At 36.8% G+C, this 20,601-nt stretch overlaps 1 protein-coding gene across 2 annotated transcripts in view; it reads left to right on the top strand.

Annotated features, from left to right (window-relative positions):
* The window catches only part of LOC133847353 (uncharacterized), a 225,834-nt gene that overhangs the window by 108,559 nt on the left and 96,674 nt on the right, over positions 1-20,601 (top strand). The window lies entirely within an intron of this gene.

The following is a 20,601-nucleotide window of genomic DNA, read 5'->3' as shown; positions in this document are numbered from 1 at the left end:
TAGTTGAACTAATCTTAACTAGGCCAAGCTTAGTACATTTTTTTTGTGCCCTTTGTACTCACAATTACCGCATCACATTCGATTTTAGGTTTTTTTTATGTATTATTTTCATTTATTTTTTTCGTGTGTGTGTGTTTTCTTGTTACTGCCTTGTTGTCGATGCCTTTAATATTTAACAATCAATTTTATTCATTCGATTTCTCATGTTGTTTTTTCTATCTCATTGCAGGTATGTAACATTCGTTGTTCAGAGTCATATTTCGAGTCGACATGTGTTTGCGTCCGTTCGTCGATGGATGGCATCGTGAGATTGAAAACAGTATGTGCCTTGTTCATGTAATCATAGAGTCTCGCTGCTCGACTATTTATAATCGTCTTTGCTGCTTGTCAATGCATTTCATTTGATTATTAGCGTCTGTCAGTCAGTCAGTCAGTCACTCAGTCAGTCAGTAGTACTTGTCTCTCCATACTTTTTTTTTGTGGCGTTCTCTGTGTTGTTGTGGCTGACCTTCAGCTTTAGCTTGAGTCCCAATTGACGGGTTAGTGATATGAAAATTGTCGACAAAAAATAAAAATACGAGTTTCAAATGACAGAGGAGCTAGCGATAATTGCAGCACATCGAATGCGAAATACGCTTAATCAGTTATCCAGAGATCGCATGTTAAACTTATTAAAAGTGATTATTATAGTAGAGTTATGTACAATCTACAAACATTTTAAATGGAGGAATATATTGACAACTTTGCGTGAATATTGGAGAATTAACTTTAGGAAAAACTTGTTCCGAATTTTATTAAATTAGCAGTTATTTTTTCTATAAATTTTTGCAACTTTAATGCTAAGAAAACTATGTGCCAAATTTCAGACTAATTAACATAGGACGTTGAATCACTTTCAATGCAACTTTAACTTTTAGAAACCTTTATCCCATACAGTAATTGTAAATCTTCACATTTTCAATAGTACGAAATAATTGACTGTTCTCAAATTTCTAGTTTTGTAACTTTAATGCTAAGAAATCTGTGTGCCAAGTTTCACTAACATTGATCCACTGAAAACAGAGTTCAAATAGGTCGTTGAGTTAATTTTGCTTAAAAATATTGCAGTTTTAACTTTAAGAAGCCTCTATGCCAAATTTCATGAAAAACGCTTCACCAAGAGCTGAGTTCAATGAGACTAGTTCAGTTAGTGCTGAAATTAAAGAAGTAAAGTAGCGTATAAAGTAAATTCAATCTAATTTCGTTAAAAAAATATTGCAGCTTTAACTTTAAGAAGCCTCTATGCCAAATTTCATGAAAATTGCCCCATCAAGAGATGAGTTCAATGAGACTAGTTTAGTTAGTGCTGAAATTAAAGAAGTAAAGTAGTGCATAAGGTAAATTCAATCTAATTTCGTTATAAAATATTGCAGCTTTAACTTTAAGAAGCCTTTATGCCAAATTTCATGAAAAACACTTCACCAAGAGCTGAGTTCAATGAGACTAGTTTAGTTAGTGCTAAAATTAATGAAGAAAAGTAGTGTATAAAGTAAATTCAATCTAATTTCGGTACAAAATATTGCAGCTTTAACTTTAAGAAGCCTTTATGCCAAATTTCATGAAAATTTCATCAAGACATCAGTTAATGTTGAAATTAAAGAACCCTCCGTGTAGTGTATAATGTTAAATGAAAATCATATTTGAATGTCTGCTGTGCTGAGCTCGAGGAGCTTCAGCTGCATGCACTTGATTCATGTTCAAAGAAAAAACAAAAAAAAAACGCAACATGAGCTTCGATTGGCAGTCGAATGTGGCTTCAACTGAATTGAGGTTATCGGATCTAATAGATATGTAGCTATATTATGTGCAAATGTGTGTTAGTGTGTGAGTGTGTGTATGTGTGTGTGGTTTGCTTGTATTTGTTGGCTGCAGTCTGGTGTTTTTAGAACAAACTAATATTGGAATCATTAGCATTAGTGAATGGGTGCTATAGTTATAGCTATTTCCATAGCTGTTGCTGTTGTTCTCGATGTTGTTGTTGTTGTTGTTGTTAGTATTGCTATTGCAATTACAATTACCATTGAAATTCCCGTTTCGCTTGGCGAGTATTATGCGAACCCATTTAATGACCAGTAAATTATACATAATAGCTCCAAACTACAAGCCATTTAGACACAAACTGCCAATGCTCTTTCTCTGTCTCTATCTCTATCTCGCATCTCTCCGTCTCTTCTTCTCTCTCTCTCTCTCTCTCTCTCTCTCTCTCTGTTCGCATAACGAAAGCGAAATTAGTTAGGGACACAATAATCTATTGGCTCGAAGCTTGCAGCTTGGAAGAGCCAGAAGCACGCATGCGTGGCGCCCCCCAAAATGGTTTATCGTGGTCGTATATTCGTGGTCTCTCCCTCACCCTCTCCCTTTCTCCTCCTCTCCCCCTCTCTCTTCCACGCTGTGTGTGGTGGGATCATCAGCAACGCTGTTGTCGTTGTCGTTGTTAATGTGGATGTCCATGCGTTTCATGTCTCGCATTCTCAATGAGCGTTGCATTGAGCGCTCCAATAACCATAAAATAAAACAACTGAATATTACTTTAAACTTTCACGAGAGTTTGTGGCTAGAAGTTACCACGGGAAAATCCAAAATACACAATTGCATTTCTAATTATATGTGGTATATATATATTTTATATGGTAATTAGAACACTTTATTGGAGTAATAAAGATAAGAAAGTTTACAACTAAACGGATATTATACATATTTCAACAAAAATAGGAAAGTAATCGTACTTAAGCATATAAAATTAACAGATTAACTTATGTATAGCAGACTAAATTTAAAAAATAATACATAATACTCATGTATTCGTTTTCTTAGATCTGAAAGTATTTTCAATTTAGTTTAGATTGACATTTTTCGACTGAAAATTATTAGTAATTTTTTAACTAAGTATTCTTTACTAGATCTGCTCAATATTTAGCAAGTTTCTATATGTTTCATTCAACTTTCCTAAAATATATTTTCTGATTACGATTTGCATACATTTCTATTTTGAATTCGCAATTCGAATATCGAAATATAATTGCTTAAAATTGTTATACATTTAATTATATTATACGACACTAAGAGGGAGGAGGAAGAAAACATACTACTATATACTCCAAAATATATCAGATTTTTAACAAAGTGAATAATCTGATCATTTTGGAATACTAAAAAGTATGTTCAATGGTATATTAATATAATTCGTATATTGATAATATTCTATACTATTATCAAAATATACCAAAGGCCACACTTGGTACCAATTATCATCATATCATTCTGTATAGTTTAGTATATTTTGGTATATACTATGTAGAATAACACCGCACTGTTTTGTTCTTTTAAAAAACTGATCATTTTGGAATTCTAAAAAGTATTTTGAATGGTATTTTAATATAATTCCTATATTGATAATATTCTATACTATTATCAAAATATACCAAAGGTCACACTTGGTATCAATTATCATAATATCATTCTGTATATTTTAGTATATTTTGGTATATACTATGTAGAATAACACCGCACTGTTTTGTTCTTTTAAAAAACTGATCATTTTGGAATTCTAAAAAGTATTTTGAATGGTATATTAATATAGTTCGTATATTGATAATATTCTATACGATTATCAAAATATACCAAAGGCCACACTTGGTACCAATTATCATCATATCATTCTGTATATTTTAGTATATTTTGGTATATACTATGTAGAATAACACCGCACTGTTTTGTTCTTTTAAAAAACCTGGTTTTCTTACTTGCATCAAATGTAATAGTATTTCAATATACCATTTATACTTATTGGTATATTTTTTAATAAGTGTTGCTCTTATTAAAAATGGGTAGAGAATATCTGGCTTTCTTAGTTGCTTCAAACAATTCTCTAATAAGCTACCCCTTTTGTCAGCAACTGCATCTAATGGGTATTACACTATTTCGAAATAAAAACAGAAGGAAAATGAATAAAAAAAAAAATAGAAATGAGTATAAACAAAAGAAAACACGACGATGACGACGACGATGTCGACGTAATGACATTCATTTGTATTTGAAGTGTGTGTGAACGAATGTGTGAACGATTTGGTTAGGTTTGTTGTCATTATTGCTGTGCGAGTCTCGTAGTTAACTGTTAATAGTCCCATTGCAAGCAATTAAGTTCATTAGCGCGACGAACGTCGACAGCGACAGCGACAGCGACAGCGATAGAGCGAGATACATTTATATAGAAATTGAAATAAACATAGTGAGGGTTCGGTTTCGGATTCAAGAGATTGGGAATAGCCATAGAATAGAAGAGTTTTTGGGTATGGGGGTAAAAGTATGTTGTGACAAAATGGTAAATGGTAAATGGTAAATGGTTAAGAGCGTCAGCCAAGCACGCATTGATCATAATCAAAAACCCAGCAGCAAACAGCAAAAAGGGGAAATACTATAGCCTCGATGAGGAGTGGAGGGGGAGTGGAGGGGGAGTTGAGCATTGCCGACGACGACTTTCATAACAAATCAATTTTCATTTCGCTGTTGTGTGTTTGCGTGTTCTGCGCTGTCCCCAATGGACGCAGTCATTGCATTCAGATCCCATGCCACGCCTCCACGCCCCCACGCCCGGCTAAATGGCTAAATGTCGTTGCTTTTATGCTCAGCACAAGCGTTCATTGCAAGCGGGTAGTTAACACAGGGATTATTCCACTTTTTTTTGTGCTAAATCAAAATTTTAGAAACAAAATAGTTCGAAATTCTTTGCTTGAAATATCCTAAAAATTTCAGCGTAATATGTTTAGAACATCCATTTTTTTTGGACTCTTTTTATACTTTATTCCTTTAAAATACAAACTCGCAAACTACACTTTTTATATTATACAATGTTGCTGGTAATACTTAGCTTGAAATATTTTGAATATTTCAGCACAATATGTTTAGAGGATTTCTTTTTTTTCGGCAGTTTTTGAGCTACTATTTTTGAGTTCATTCCTTTAAAAATAGAAATTTCAAAACTGCACTTTTAATGTTATACAAAAGTGTTGTTTATGGTTCGCTTGAAATATTCTGAAAATATCAGAACAATATGTTTAGAATTTTTCAGTTTTTGGGCAGCTTTTGAGTAACTATTTTTTCGGTTGTTCCTTAAAAATACAAACTAGAGAACTACATTTCAAATGTAAGACAAAATTGTTGTTTATGGTTCGCTTGAAATATTCTGAAAATATCAGCACAATATATTTAGAACTTTCCAGTTTTTTGGCAGCTTTTGAGTAACTATTTTTTCGGTTGTTCATTAAAAATACAAACTAGAGAATTACATTTTAAATGTAATACAAAATTGTTGCTTTTGGCTTGCTTTAAATATTCTGTGAGTTTCAGGACATTATGTTTAAAATTGTTATTTTTTTTTGCATTTTTTGTAACTACTGAATTAAAAGAGATGAAAAAGTTGTGGGTGCTTCATCGCAATGGAAAGTTAAGCCAAAGTAATGTGTATTTGATAATCTCAAACCTGGAGCTGTTTTGTTTGACAATCGATAGAGTTGTCGCTCTGCTTGGATGGTTGTTGGTTACAGGATATCATTGGGTTTGTTATCTCGCTGTCTGCGTTGTCGTCTCTGTTGTCGTTGTCCCTTAGTGCTGCTGTCTAACCGAATGTGTAATTCAAAGCAAATGCCTTGTAAATGCAACGGCTGATAGCTGCCTCCCCCTCCCCCTTCCCTCTCTCTTCATTTGCCCAGTGGGGAGCTGATGCTTTCCTCTGGCTGTGCAGAGGGACCAAAGAGAAAGAGAGACAAAGCTCTTTGTTGTTGTTGTTGTTGCTTGGCTTGGCATGCACTACATATGTTTGTTGTTTTATCTGCTCCACTTAGAAGCCAAATGTGTCGCAGCATGACGTTTGATGTGTGTCATTAAGCAACAAACAACAACTAGAGGCAACAACTGCCAACAAGCCACAACGAGAACAACGACAACATGGTTATAGATCTACAATATACTATATACTATATACTATATGTATGTATTGGTGGAAGCATTATCAATAGCATTCAACTTTGAATCAGACTCGAGACTCGTTCACAGTTCGCTGTGGTCAATTATTGTGTGTGTGTGTCGAATCGAATAATTCATGAATCATTCAATTAGAAGATCTCTCGCATAGCAGCCAGAACAGAGCAGCAACTGATTACTCATTCAACTGAATTTCCGACCATGCAAGATAAACTAATTCAATTTCAATGAGCTTCCCGCATTTTTAGGAAAAAAAAAGCATTAGAAAATATTTGCTGCAAAAGTGCAGTCGACTTTAATTCAGCAGGGAAAACTGTAGAAAATGTTTATCCTAGTGAATACGTTGTTAATTCTCTCAATCTGTTTTTGTGGCACCAGCGAAATCGATTTATGAAAAGTCAAATTAAAGACAAACTTGGATTATAGAGCTGTACCAAATCGATTGTCCTGATTAATTAGGTTGGTGTACAAGAAAGAATGGGAATTGAATTGCTCATGCAGCAATCATTAATGTTGAAATATATTTATTGTAGAGCAATGTGAGAAAAACCATTGTTGGGAGATTTGCTTTCGTGTATAGCTTGGATTCATATAAAAATGTTAAATCTTCAAATATTTGCTTAACATATAGTTTACATAAAACACATCTAATGTAGAGAAATGTTAGAAAATCTTTTCATAACACTGGTCTTTGACAATTAAGATTACATTCTACGTGAATGCTTCAATTCATGTTAATATTTTATACTTGAAAATATTTATATTTCTGAGTACTAAATGAAAAATTGTATGAGCTAAAATCTGCTCGAAGTTTCCTCTAACATTTTGTTAACATAATGTTAGAAAATATTTTGTAAACTGATTTTCTTAACAATGAATATTATATTCATGTATAGCATAGAATTTTGAGCTTACATAAGTTTCTACTTCTAAGTAGTACATGGAAAATTGTATGAACAAAGATCCAACCTTAAGTTAACATACAGTTTACATAGTTAAGTTTTAGTTTTAGTTGCTGTAAAGTTCGAAATCATATTGAAAAGTTAACATAATATTAGAGAATCTCTTGACAGTTAACATAGTTTATGAGCTCTGCAATATTCCATTTGCAAAAATTGTATTTCAATGTGATAAATGAATTCAGTTCAGCTCTTACTTTCTGCTAATATAACAATGAAGTTTTCACTGGTAAATATTTGCAGCAACAGAAGAGTTAACATTGTTAGATTTCGCTGTTGAGTTGCTTTCATTTTCATGTGCTGTGCAGAGTTCTTTTCATTTCTTGCTTTCTTGCTTGAGCTGCGCATTCCCAAAGAGTTAACTAATAGAATTAAGTGCTAAGAAAAGTGAAAAGCTTTTCAAGCAGACATTTCCTCGATATGTGCTGAGCACAATGACGGATGACTTGAAGTCATTTTTCAAAGGCTGCTCAACAACAGTAGCACTCTCCCTTTCCCTCTCTCTCTCTCTCTCCCTGTCTTTCTTTCCTGGTTGCTGGGTGTGTGAATGATAACTTCATTTCATTCACTTTTGCGTGCAAGTCTTTCTGCAAGTCAGTTCCATTTAATCATCATCATCTTGAGGAGCAGAAGTAAAAGAGAACTGCTATTCTTGTGATCATTATGATAATGAACGTCATTATCCCGATGGCAGACGGTAGAAGGCAGAAGGCAGAAGGCAGCAAGTTTTCAATGTGCTGGCGGCAGCTTCTACTTCTGCAGTCCAATCATCTTTCAAAATTAGTCTGCTCAGCAAACTTGGCTTATTGGCAAGGGACAAGCGACAAGCGACAACAATAACAACAACGTCAACAACAACAACAACAACAACTCGATGACAACGACAAATTCCAGTTGTTGTTGCCACATTGAGAATAGTCTAAAGCCCAACCCATTTGGTTGCTTGACGCTTCAAGGAAGCAGCCGCCGCACATTTCATTTCGTGCTGCAAGTATTTATCATTTTTTAATGGCAACACCTTGAGCCAGAAGAGCGTGCTGCCAGCCACGCCTACCGCCCACAGCCCAACGCCCACTGTCCCTCCAGCACATCACAAAAAGGCAAAAGCACATTATTAGAAGAGACGTCGTCGTCGTGATGACAAAACTGAGGCACAAAAAGACAAGCTACAAGCTCGTAACTCAGCCAAGCAGAAAATACTTTCCCTCTCTCTCTTTCTTTGTCACTCTCCCTTTCTCGCTCTAGCTGTAACTGTGTTATTATCACAGAGTCCGACAGAAAGTGATGTTAGTCGAGTTCGTCAAAGATGCTGTAACTAAGTACCTTTTGCCTCAAATAGCTGGCGAGTCATTACATGGCCACAGTTTGCTGTCATAACTTATTTATTAGACTTCAAATGTCAAATTTCGTTAAAAAGCAACTTAACGCAGACCAGACAAGTTGCCTCCCCCCTCCCTCTGTTCCCCCCCTCCCTCTTTGCTCCTCTCTCTTGGCAAATTGACTGCCATTTGGTGTCGCCAGATGCGAGAGAACTTTGCGCCTTCGCCATCGCCTTCGCCATCGTCGCTACTTTTATTATTTAATGTAATTTCATTTAATGTAATTACATTAAAATGTGCGTCCAAGTCGACTCAAGAGAGGGGATTGGGGAATGGGGGCGTATGTGTGTCGCCTTTGGCACGTGTCTAGAACAATAACAATAACAAAAAAAAACGTAGAGCAGCTTAGTACACAATATTATACGCTATTCGATTTCACAAGTTTACTTAATGCATTTAACGCTGAATTTAACAGATTTTCACAAGCGAAATTCACAAGCTAATCAAGTCAATGATGCTTAGTTGTTAACTTGTCAAAATTTCAGCTTGATAATTCGCATATTTTCAGAGTTTTCCAAAAATATTTTTTCAGTTACTTTGCGTCTGAAACTTTTCCAAATGAAAACTTTGGGCAGCTTAACAAATTTTACGGCAAATGTTGGCACAGTTTTAGAGTTCATTTTTGGAATAGAATTTGTTCAGTTTAATGACATATTTTTCGGTATATACAATAATAATTACAATGTTTATGATAGGATGAAAAATATCGAAATAATTTAAGAGCTACTTTTGTATGGCACAAATTGTTGACTGCTGACAATCTGGTATATTTTCGGTATATTATCTTCTGGTTGAATATATCAATATCAATATACCAAATATTGCATGCAGCATTATTTTGTATTCGGTATAATTTTAGTATATTATATTCTATATTTAAAGAGAATGGACTTTAAAAATTGTATTAAAAATGTCGAAATAATTTAAAAGCTACTTTTGTATAGCACAAATTGTTGACTGCTGACAATCTGGTATAATTTGGTATATTATCCTCTTAAATATCAATATACCAAATATTGCATTCAGTATTATTTTGTATTCGGTATAATTCGAGCATATTATATTCTATATTTATAGAGAATGGACTTTAGCTTTTATACTTGTTCTCATTCCAATATACTTTGGGACACAATCTGGTATAATTTGGTATATTCTTTTCTGGTATATTCTATTTTATTTCTTGTATTTTGTTTTTATTGAAAATTAGTTAGTGAGCACACTCGAATATAGCTTTTATACTTGTTGTTATTATATTTTTGTATGCATTTATTCATTACTGTTATTTTATTTATTTCTAGTTCTATTTATTTCTATTTTATTTATTTATTATATTTTTTTATTCATTAATTTATTACAACTTAAATGATTTACACTCCTTAATAAGTTATTTATTAAACAAATTTTATAAGTTGAATTATTGCTATCAATCAATTTAAATTACTACCAATAAATTGGGGAATTTTTTAGGACTATTCAATTTAGTTGCTTTAAGAAAGTCGCAGTTCTTTCTTTTGCCTCGCCATCATTTGATTTAACATCTCAACTTGACTTGCACTTACTTGACTTGAACTCAAATCTCAGATTTTTTTCGCTTTTTTTTTTTGGCGAATGGAATGAGAACCATAAATATTTAATAATTCATTTGCAATGTCCCAATGGTGATGCGTTGTAGCGAAGTTTGACTGTGAGAGTTTGAGAGTTGCCGTGTTTGTGTTTTAGTTTCTGATTGTACGCATACTTTTGCACAGCACTGTCTGGTCATTTGATTGACAGCACGCTCTTAGCGGTTCTTTCATTCTTTCTCTGCTCCTTGCTCCTCTCAAAGTTGTTGTTGTTTTGCTAAATTTTTATGTGCCGCATGCGTGCGTAGCCTAAAAAAAAAAAAAAAGTCTGCCCCGTTGGGCACACTGTACGGTAGTTAAAAATGCAAAACTAATTAGTTGGTGGCACCAGAAGAGCATTGGGGGACAAGGATGAGGATGAGGATGAGGAACTTTCATAGGACTCGTGCCTGAACTGGACACGACATTGGCCCTGAGGCAGACTCTGAGTTTTTTTTTTTTTTTTGTTGGCCTTGATGTTGTTGGCTTCTTTTTCACGTAATTTTTTGCTCTGATTTGGACTCGGATTCTGATTTTGATTTGGCTTCTGCTTGTCGTTTGTTTTTGGGTTTTTTTTTTTTGTTATTCGGTCAAAAACTTTCTATTTATTTTAGTTGTTGTTGCTCAACCAAATAATTATACAGCGCAAAAAAAAAAATGGAATGAATTTAATTGAAGTTGCACGAACTTAAACAAAGCACAGTCCAGTTGTCAGCATCAGAGCAACGACGGACAAAGAAGTTGGGGAAAACTCAGCGAGACATCAATAAAGGACAGAAAAGTAGGGAGCAAGTACGGAAGAAAAAAACAAACTATTTAAAAACGATGTTGTTGCAAATTTTTGAAGACAATAATGAGAGCCATTTACTTCTAGCAGGGAAATAAAAGTTCTGCGGACAATTACAAATTGCTCATATTTCATTTTTAATTCCCAATCGATTCTCAAAATAAAAAAATCTTTTTAAAATTCCTTAAATTTCGAAAGTTACAAGATTGAATATTCCCTATTTTAATAGTTTCTTAAAACGATTCTCATTACTCTTTAAGTAATAACATATTTAAAAATCTTTATAAAATCTTTTAAATTTTCGAAAATTCTTAAATCGATTCACATTCCCATTAAACTATTCAAAATCTTTCTTAAATTACCATATTTAAAATTCTATATTTTTATAGTTTCTTAAAGAGATTCTCATTCCACTTCAAGTAATATTAAAAAATGTTAATAAAATCTCTCAAATTATTTAAATGAAATCCCTATTTTCCTATAGTTTCTCAAATCGTTTCTCATTCCACTTCAAGTGATGATAAAAAAGTCTTTATAAAATCTGTTAAATTTCTACAATTAGCAAAAAGTAAGTTGAGCAAACAACTTCCTAAGTAAACTCTTGCAAACTCTTGAAGATGAATCATCTTCAAAGTCAATTCAATTTCCCATGAGAAATACTTGCGATATTTCGGTTGTTGAAAAAGTATTTGTCAATAATATTTGTGTTATTTACCACACAAGTTGTGGCAAACTCTTTTGGGATGACAATAAAGTTGTTTATGGTCCGCAACTCTTTCGGTTTCCAGTTTTCAGTGTTTGGTTTGGTTTGGTTCCGCGAATCGCCATTCGAACGATGAAAGCCAGAACTCAAAAATATGGCCTATAAAAAAAGTAAACTGTTGGCGGCATCATTTTTTATAGCCCTCTCCCAACAACGACGACGACGACTATTTAAATCAACACAAATTAGACAATTTGATGAGCTGACGACTGGGGGAATGAGAAATGAGGATTGAGCGGAGTCTTTTCATTTCATTCATAAAAACGCTTAAAAATAACAACAAAAGAGAGAAGAAAACAATTAACGGCAAATAATTTAATTTGTTTACTGCGAGAGCAAAAAAAAAAGAAAGAATGAGGGAAGTGAAGAGAAGAAGCGGCAAATAAAATTAAATTTTTTATGACTACGCATATATTTCTATTGTCTGTGCTCATCGTCTCTTCTCTGCTTTTGTTGTTGTAGTTGTTGTTGTTGTATTTGCTTTGCACACTTTTGGTTTTATTTGTTTATTTTGTTCACGCATTGCCTCAACCCCCGCCCTCGTCATCTTCCCCCCTCTGGTTGTCGCCTCTTTTCGACAGTTTCGAGTTTCCAATGCGCTCCTCTTCTCCCCTCTCGCCTCGTTCTCATCATTTTGATGCGCTTGAACGCGTCTTTGTCGTGAATTTTATTTATCTTTATTTAATTTTTAAGCAACTTTGACAGATTTATGCGTTATTGTGGCGTAAATTATTGCATACTTCTGCTTGCTGGGATGCCTCCTCTTCCTCTTCCTTCTCCGCACCTTGGGTGCCAAGTTGAAATTAGCCAACGTATTTTTTGTTGTTGCTTTTTTCATTCTTTTCTTTGCGATTTTTTGATAATGTGCCCCACACACAACACACGCAAAGTTCGTCTTCTTCATGTTGTTGTTGTTGTTGCTGCTTCTCAGTAAATCGCGCTTTATATATGGCAGCAATTTGATGCCTTAATGTTGGGTTGTGTGTTTCTTCTAGCCGCAGCACCACAGGCAATCTAATTTAATAAGTTAAACAGCCTCACAAGGCTCGGGTCATATATATGTATGTACATACTCGTATATACCAGCTGAAATTGGAGCTCGAACTGTAGATGGCGCCAGCCTCGATGCCTGACTGGCTGCTTGGCTAGCTCGATGGTCAGGTCGGGTTATTGTTAGTGCCGCATAAACGTAAAATTTACTCGCTCTAACTGCAGCAGCTGTTCAAAGGCTTTTGTGAAAGCGAGTGTACTCTGTCTGTGTGTGTGTGTGTGTGTGTTTGTGTGTGGGCGTGACCATATCTATGCGGAGCTATACACAAACATTTTACGACGTTAACGGCATAAACTGCAATGCCACGTTTTTGCCTGCACACAAAATGTACTACTAGAGAGACAGTCTTAAAATAAAAGCAGGCAACAGGAGAGGAGGGAGAGCAATATTGAAAGCTAAATCAATATATTGATAGCGAGCGCGTAAAAGGTTAGAGCTAGAGCTTCAAGCTCCTCACGCTTCCCATCACTCAATTCCATCTCCATTTCCTAAGCCATCTTTCAACCATCACCACAAGGCAAACTCGAAGTCAAGTCAAGTCAAGTCAACTTTGGTTTGGGTAAAAACCACATGCCAAAATATATGTTGTTGTGTGTGTGTGTGTGTACTGTAGATGCGAGGAAGGTAGCCTAAATCAATCAAATGTACAGCATGATATGCTTAATCTCAGCAGTACAGCCCCCACCCGCATGTTGGGCGCCAAAAGTAAATCACATGAATTTTGACACCAGAATCCCAAATCTAGGTACATTTTAAATTTCATAATACATATCTGATATTTATATATTTAAATGTATAAATACAAACAGAAATTTGGCAATTTTTTTGTGGACCGCACGTTGGGTGCCAAGAGTAAATCACATGAATTTTGACAGCTGAACACCAAGTCTAGGTATATTTTAAATTATATTCCGCATATATGATAGTTTTATATTTCAAAGTATAAATGCAAACTAAATTTGGGCATCGCACGTTGGGCGCCAAAAGTAAATCACATGCGTTTTGATAGCCGAATATGAAATCTAGGTACATTTTAAATGATATATTGCATATGTGATAATTTTATATTTAAATGTAAAAAAACAAACAAAAATTTGGCCATAATTGCGCCGCTTCATCATGTTGATATTGAGGCTGAAAGAGGATGTGCACACAGGCTCTTAAGATTTGCAATTTCCGTGTGCTCTTTCGTGAGTGTAATCGCATCACGTGCTCATCTCGAAACGCAAAAAAAAAAACCAGGCAGCACATTAAGCGTAATGCTCGAATTGCTTCAGTTCCGATGATTCCGGCAAACAAATGTTGAGAAAACGAGTGCAAAAACTAAAGTTGTACCTCGCCCCCCGGCCCCCTCGCTCTGCTTTCCACTAAATGCATATATAAGTATTATACACACACACTCGCACACTCTCACACACACACTCTTGCATATGTATCGATGAGCGGGGAATGAAATCTGGCAGAAAATTTCAAATAAAGCGTCGAAAGAAACGACAAAACAGCAAAAACGTTGCTCTCAAGATGCTTCTTCTCTAGACCTACTACTGTCACACCCCCCGCCCCTTTGTGGGTGCTCAACCTCACCTTTGGGGCGAATGCTGCAAAAGAAGAAGCAGAAGAAGCAGGAGAAGCAGCAGCAGCAGAATAAGAAGAAGAAGAAGAAGGAAGCGCGCATTGCAAAAGGCAAAGCCAAAGGAAATGAAATATGCGCATAAATTTCATATCGTTTTTATGATTTTCTGTTTCGTCTTTTGCCTTGTAGTTTTTTTCTTTTTCGTTCTTTTTTTATGAACATTTCTTCTTTTTTATACACACACACACCCATACACACTTACATATATATTTTTGTCTTGTTGCTTTACACTTTTATTGGTTTCCCAATGGGTTTTGGCGTTTTTCTTGCGTTTACACACACACACATCTTTGGGAATTGAGTATACAACGGGAAAAGAGAGAGTGAGAGAGAGAGAGGGTTGCGGTTTGTTCGCTGATTTGACGTAAATGCATTTCATTAGTGCAAAGAAGATGGAGAATATTAAGCTTTAACATTTCATTGCATTTAGCTTGATGGCGATTGGGTCGGACGCAGGAAAATTCCTCAGTCGAGGAAAGGGAAGGGTCAGCACACTGAATGTGGATGTTGGGTTCTTGCGACTTGTATTCTGTGTACTGTGCTGTGTAATCAGCCAAATGACGACTCTATTTACGGCCATTGTACGTGTTAGCTGAAGTATTCTCTTCACTCGCTGTTGTTGTGAGTGTGTCTGTGGGCATCCTTAATAGATGCAAGTATGCCATAAAAATGAAGAGCCACCTAACGGTAGCCGCAGGGCCCTTAAATGTTTATGGCCCATACTTATGAATGAATGCTCGAAATCGTTGCCACAAATCGTCGCGAGCTGATCACTAAATGCATAGAAACTAAATGCTTATGACGGCAAAAAAAAATAATAATATAAAATCTATGTGTTCAGAGGGAGAATGAAAACAATTGTCTTAATGCATGAGTAAAATTGCAAATCAAAATTAATGTGCTACAAAATAAAAAAGAAAATGCAGCTCTTTTTGGTTCACATTAATCTAGCAGCGACTGCTTAACAAATTACCATATTGTTGTTATACATCTGGCAATGGGAGACAAATAGCTATCGATTAATTTTCATTAATTGAACATGGGGATAACCCTCGAGTCGAACACTTTCAACTAGCAACGAGTTGTTTTCCCTTATTTTTATTTCTGTTTGCCCTTTGGGAGTCTGAATGTTCGGGCGAAGGACAAGCATAAGCTGTGCAGAAATCCTTAGCATACAGACAGAGAGAGAGAGAGAGACAAGACAATATGAAAACATGACAAATCTGTCAAATGTAGAACAAATTGGAAATCGATTATGACAACAACATACAAAACAAAACAAAATACTAACAAACAAAGCGAAAGCAAAGTCAACTGAAATGAATACACGCACACACAACTCCATTCAATTGACAGCAGTTAAATTGAGTTACAGGCGAACCTAATGATTTATCTTGTTAGTGAAAAGCTCAACAAGAGGAGGTACAACTATGTACAACAGTAGCGCCCTCTAGGGATGGCTGAAAGTACTAATACTACTACCAACCAGCATACAGCTTGTCCCTGAATGTGTGTATTTGAATACCTGCGTTGATGCCCCTTTTACAAAAGCGACAAACTTCCTCGAGCGTCTGCTGCTGGATACCGAAAAACTTTATAACTAATATGCCATGACGAATGGAAAAACTGCTAACTGCCAACTGCCAACTGACAACTGACGACTGTGAACTGTGAACTGGCGACTGACAGTTCAAAAGAGGGCGCATTCAAAAGCAAAGTCACTCGGGTGCTCGGTTGTTTGTTTATGAAAAATGCTGAGCATTCAATGGAGCTTGAGCTTGACTGCCAAAAGCGATGGAAGAGGGAAGAGGGGACAGGATGATGGACCACACTGAATAGGTTTACGATGCGAGTTTTTGCTTTTGATACCCTGCAAATCATGGAAATGCCTAAAAAGTCATGACCAGACGGCAGAGCTTACCTTAAGCGTTCACTACAGCGTAACGCGTTGTCGAGTCAACTTCAAAAAGGAATTTTCTCATTTACGCACCCGTTTTTGAATGATAGTGGCAGGCAAAAATCCTTTAGCTTTAGCTTTTTGCCCTAGTCCAAACACAAGCATTCATGATGTCAGTTCCCAGCCACTAATTACAAAATGCGAAAGCAAGTTGGATCGTTATCAATAATTGGCGCATCAAGCCTGACATCAATATACATACCTAGACAAATACCTTTGCCATGTGCAACGTGTAGTTCAATCTCTCTTTCTGCCCAGCAAACTGTAATAACTGTAATGCACATATGTTAACTGTTGTTGTTATTTTTGCGGTCAGCTTCTATGAATGGCGCTTGATGTGGGTATCCATCCTGCAAGCTGTTTCATTTGTCTGCGGTCTGCCTTTTTCTCCAGTCGCCATTCTAAATTGATGGGCATACATTTATCGCAGCTGGCAAATAACACCAAGAACTACAAGCAAACACACACTCATGCACTCTACGCTTCTGCTTGTTATACCCGCTACCCTGAGAGTTGAAGGGTATTATAACTTGGTGCGTCTATGAAACGTAAGTAATGATCAGAAGGAGGCATCTCCAAACCCATGAAGTATGTAGAATCCGAGACGATCTAGCCATGTCCCTCTGTTCGTCCGTCTGCCTGTCCGTCCATTCGTATGAACAATTAGATCTCAGAGATTATAAGACATAGAGATGGAATTTTTCTTCAAAAGCATTTGTTATGTTTGCACGCAGTCAAGTTTGTTTCAAATTTATGCCACGCCCACTTCCGCCATCGCAAATCAATCACAATCGAATAACAATCCTGAAGCGAATTTTGGTACTACTTAGTACCAGTATTTCTGATTCCTTTCTATTTGACTGAGATCGGATACAAATTTTAAAAGTTATGTGGTATATTTTGAAGTTGTCTGATATATTCTGGTATAATTTCCACTTTATATTATAATTTGAATGAAGTCCTACATAAGTATACCATTTGTTATATTTTTACTATTTTTACAGTATATTAATTTGGTGTATTTTAAAATGAATACCGCACTTGTTTGCTTTTATTCACAATGGGAAGCAGGTGTCTCTCTTACTCGTTAGTTTTTTCATTGTAACATATATTTGGTATATTTGAAAATAAATACCGCACTGTTTTGCTTTTCATTGTAATGGAGAGCGAATGTCTCTCCTACTTGTTAGTATTTTTGCGGTAAATTATTTAAGTATATATTTTAAAATAAGTTCCGCACTGTTTGAATTTTATTCTAAATGTGTTTGTATTTGTATACTTACTTGTTAGTATTTTCGTGGTATATTTGGTATATTTTCAAAAAAAAAAATACCCCACAGCTTTGTTTTTGTTCACAATGGGGATCGAATGTGTCTCTTACTTGTTAGTATTTTTGGGTAGCAGGTATCTCACAGTCGAGCACACTCGCCTATTGCGTTCTTACTCGTTATTAATATGCGCCGCCTTTCTCAGCGCTTCTCACACCGTCGACCTGATGACGGCGAGTGCTCTGCTATAGTTTTATTCAAATGCGGCGAACAATGAACCAAAAATAACATTATCTGCGGCTTTGCAGTCGCAGCTTTGCCGCCTTTTCTCGCCTACTTTCTACCACCGCCCCCGGCCCCGTCCCACCTTCTTACCTCCCCCACCTCGCTCGCTCGCTCGCTTTGCTGCGCTGCGCTAAGCTTCGATAATGGCCAAAGCGATTTCCGGCCTGTTATGATGCAAAAGGTAGACACTTTGTTCGTTTCGTTGGCTGCCCGCCCGACTATCTGTCTGTCTGTCTGTCCGTCTGTCCGTCTGTCTTTCTCTTTGTCTGTATTTTTTGGGTGTGTTTACCCTTCGGCAGCAGCAGCAGCGGCGTATCAACAATCAAAGCATCAACAATCGAAATGGAGCTTAGCGCATTAGCACAAATGCGCTGAAACTTCAAATAAATGCCCCTTCTCCAACACTGCCAGCTTTGCGTTTGGTCATTGTCAGTGGCCGAGTGGCAAGTGGTAAGTGGCAAGTGGTAAATGCCGAATGGTAAATAGAAGTATGCGCCTAAGACATAAATCCGCTTAGCAGACAAGGCCCTGTCATGGCACGCTCTTCCTCTCCTCTCCTCTCCTCTTCTTCTCTTTCTCTGCGTCTTCTCTTTGTGCCATTCGTTGAGTGCAAGGCTCAGCGTAAGCCGCATTTGTGCCAGGGTTGCCACCCAGCGGTCCAAGTGATAATATTTTGTCGCCTAGTCCGGCTGATTGTTGTTGTCGCTGTTGTAGTCGCTAGTAGTTGGTTGCATCGCATGTCAAGCTCACAACGTGGCGCCATATAAAACCGCAAACAAGCAAATTAAGTAACTCATCCTCCTCCACCTCTTCTCCCTTCTACCCCTCGTCAAACTTGCAACTTGCCACTGCAACTGTACTTGCAACAAAAGCAACAACAAGAGCAAAACTTTTTTGCTTTTTCTTTTCTTCTATTTTTTTGTGTAGCTGCTCCCCGCAAACCAGGTTGCTATAAAAGTGCACACTTACACCTACACACACACACACACACACACACCTACACACACACTCGCTCGCACACATTTGCAGTTGTTGAGACGACAGCGAGAGTATTATAATGCCCAGATGATGATGTTTGCATTGAGCCCAAGTTTCGTATTATTTTAAATACCCTGTAACGTTGCAGAGCAAAAGTGTCAGCAGGCCGATGAACGTTTAAGAAGAGAGCTAAAAGTAGGCAAAAAGAAAACACTGAGAATAAGATAATGAGATAAAGACTGAAAGAGCGGATCGAAAAACGTTTAAGAAGAAAGATAAAAGTAGGCAATAAGAATAAAAGAGAAAAAGCAAAGTGTGAGAGAATTAGAGATACAATAAGAAATGATAAAAAAAAAGCAAAGCAGATATAGTAGCAGTCAGTGAAACGTTTACAAAGTGGAGAAAAACGGCGATAGAGCCAAAACTCAAATGAAGACTGTAGTTAATATTTAAATAACAATATTCAAATACTTAAAATATCATAGGTAAAATAGACAAAGAAGCCACAAGCATCCAGTGAAACGTTTACGAAGTGGAGAGAAATGACAACAGAGCAAAGATTCAAATGTAGACATAACACAGAGTAACACAGGTTAAAGTAGACTGCGTGAAAAAAGCAGTAAAAAGTATTAAGAAAACAAATGCGCAAAACAAAAAAGAAGCAGTTAAGAGCTAAAGCAAACTATGGATAAAGAATAGACAAATATAATCGACGAAACGAGCTAGACTCGAAAAGGATAAACACCGAAAAGAATAAAGAATATGCCTGTGAAACATTTTCGAAGCGTAGAGAAGCATATTAAGAGAGCATATAGGATAAACAAGTGTGTAAGCTATCAAACAACATGTACAGGGTATGTGCAGGTCGGGCATGCCGCGAGTCGAGCAGCGAGCGAACTTGTTATTAGAACTGCAGTTGGCAACTGCAACGCGCCAAAGTTGAGTTAAGACAAAAGCGACAAAAGCCAGCGAAAGTTTTACTTCAAGTGCTTTGTTTAAGACAACGCAGCAAAGTCTGTGAAGGGAGACAGAGAGAGGGGAGTGGAGTACGGAATAGAGATGCGTGGGTGTTGTGTGTGTGTGTGTGTTAGTGTGTGTGTGTGTGTTAGTGTGTGCCACAAAACTTGGTGGCCGTTGGCAATACTTTTCACTTTGTTCGCGCTAACTGTCATTGCAGGCAAAACCTCATTCTCACACTTATAACGCCTCCTTCCCCCTCCTTCCCTCTGCCCCTACGTTATCAGCAATAGAGGGAGGGGTGGATAGAGGGGGCCGGGGGCGTGTTTGTGTGGCAGCCACTCGGGTGCTTTGCAGGCAATAAAAAAATAATTTAGCAGCTTTTTGTGAGGATCCCGGGGACAACAGCGCATATGAATTATAGACACAGCCTCACACCCTGTACACCCCCGCGCCACACCCCCGAGAGAGGACCACAAGTTCCCCTCCCGGTTGCTAAAGAGGGTCGACTGACTCTCTATGCATAAGTTGGTCCCCATTTTGAATTATGCCGCCAATGACATCGCTTATTTTTCGTGCGTGTACAATTTATAAACCATTCGCATTTTCCCCATTTTTATTTACAACACAAAGAGCAAGCGCAAGGGGAGGAAAGCGAACGCTTTTCACTATGTGTGAATGGGAAAGCGGCCCAAAGATTTGCCGAGATTTTCGTTTTTTATACCCGCTACCCATAGGGTAGAAGGGTATTATAACTTTGTGCCGACAGGAAATGTATGTAACAGGTAGAAGGAGGCATCTCTGACCCTATAAAGTATATATATATTCTTGATCAGCGTCAACAGCCGAGACGATCTAGCCATGTCCGTTTGTCCGTCTGTCCGTCCGTCCGTATGAACACCTAGATCTCAGAGACTATAAGAGATAGAGCTATATTTTTCGACAGCATTTGTTATGTTTTCACG

Source organism: Drosophila sulfurigaster, chromosome X (genome assembly GCF_023558435.1).
Source record: "Drosophila sulfurigaster albostrigata strain 15112-1811.04 chromosome X, ASM2355843v2, whole genome shotgun sequence".
Classification (NCBI taxonomy): Eukaryota; Metazoa; Arthropoda; class Insecta; order Diptera; family Drosophilidae; genus Drosophila; species Drosophila sulfurigaster.
This window is presented reverse-complemented; position numbering and strand designations above follow the sequence as displayed.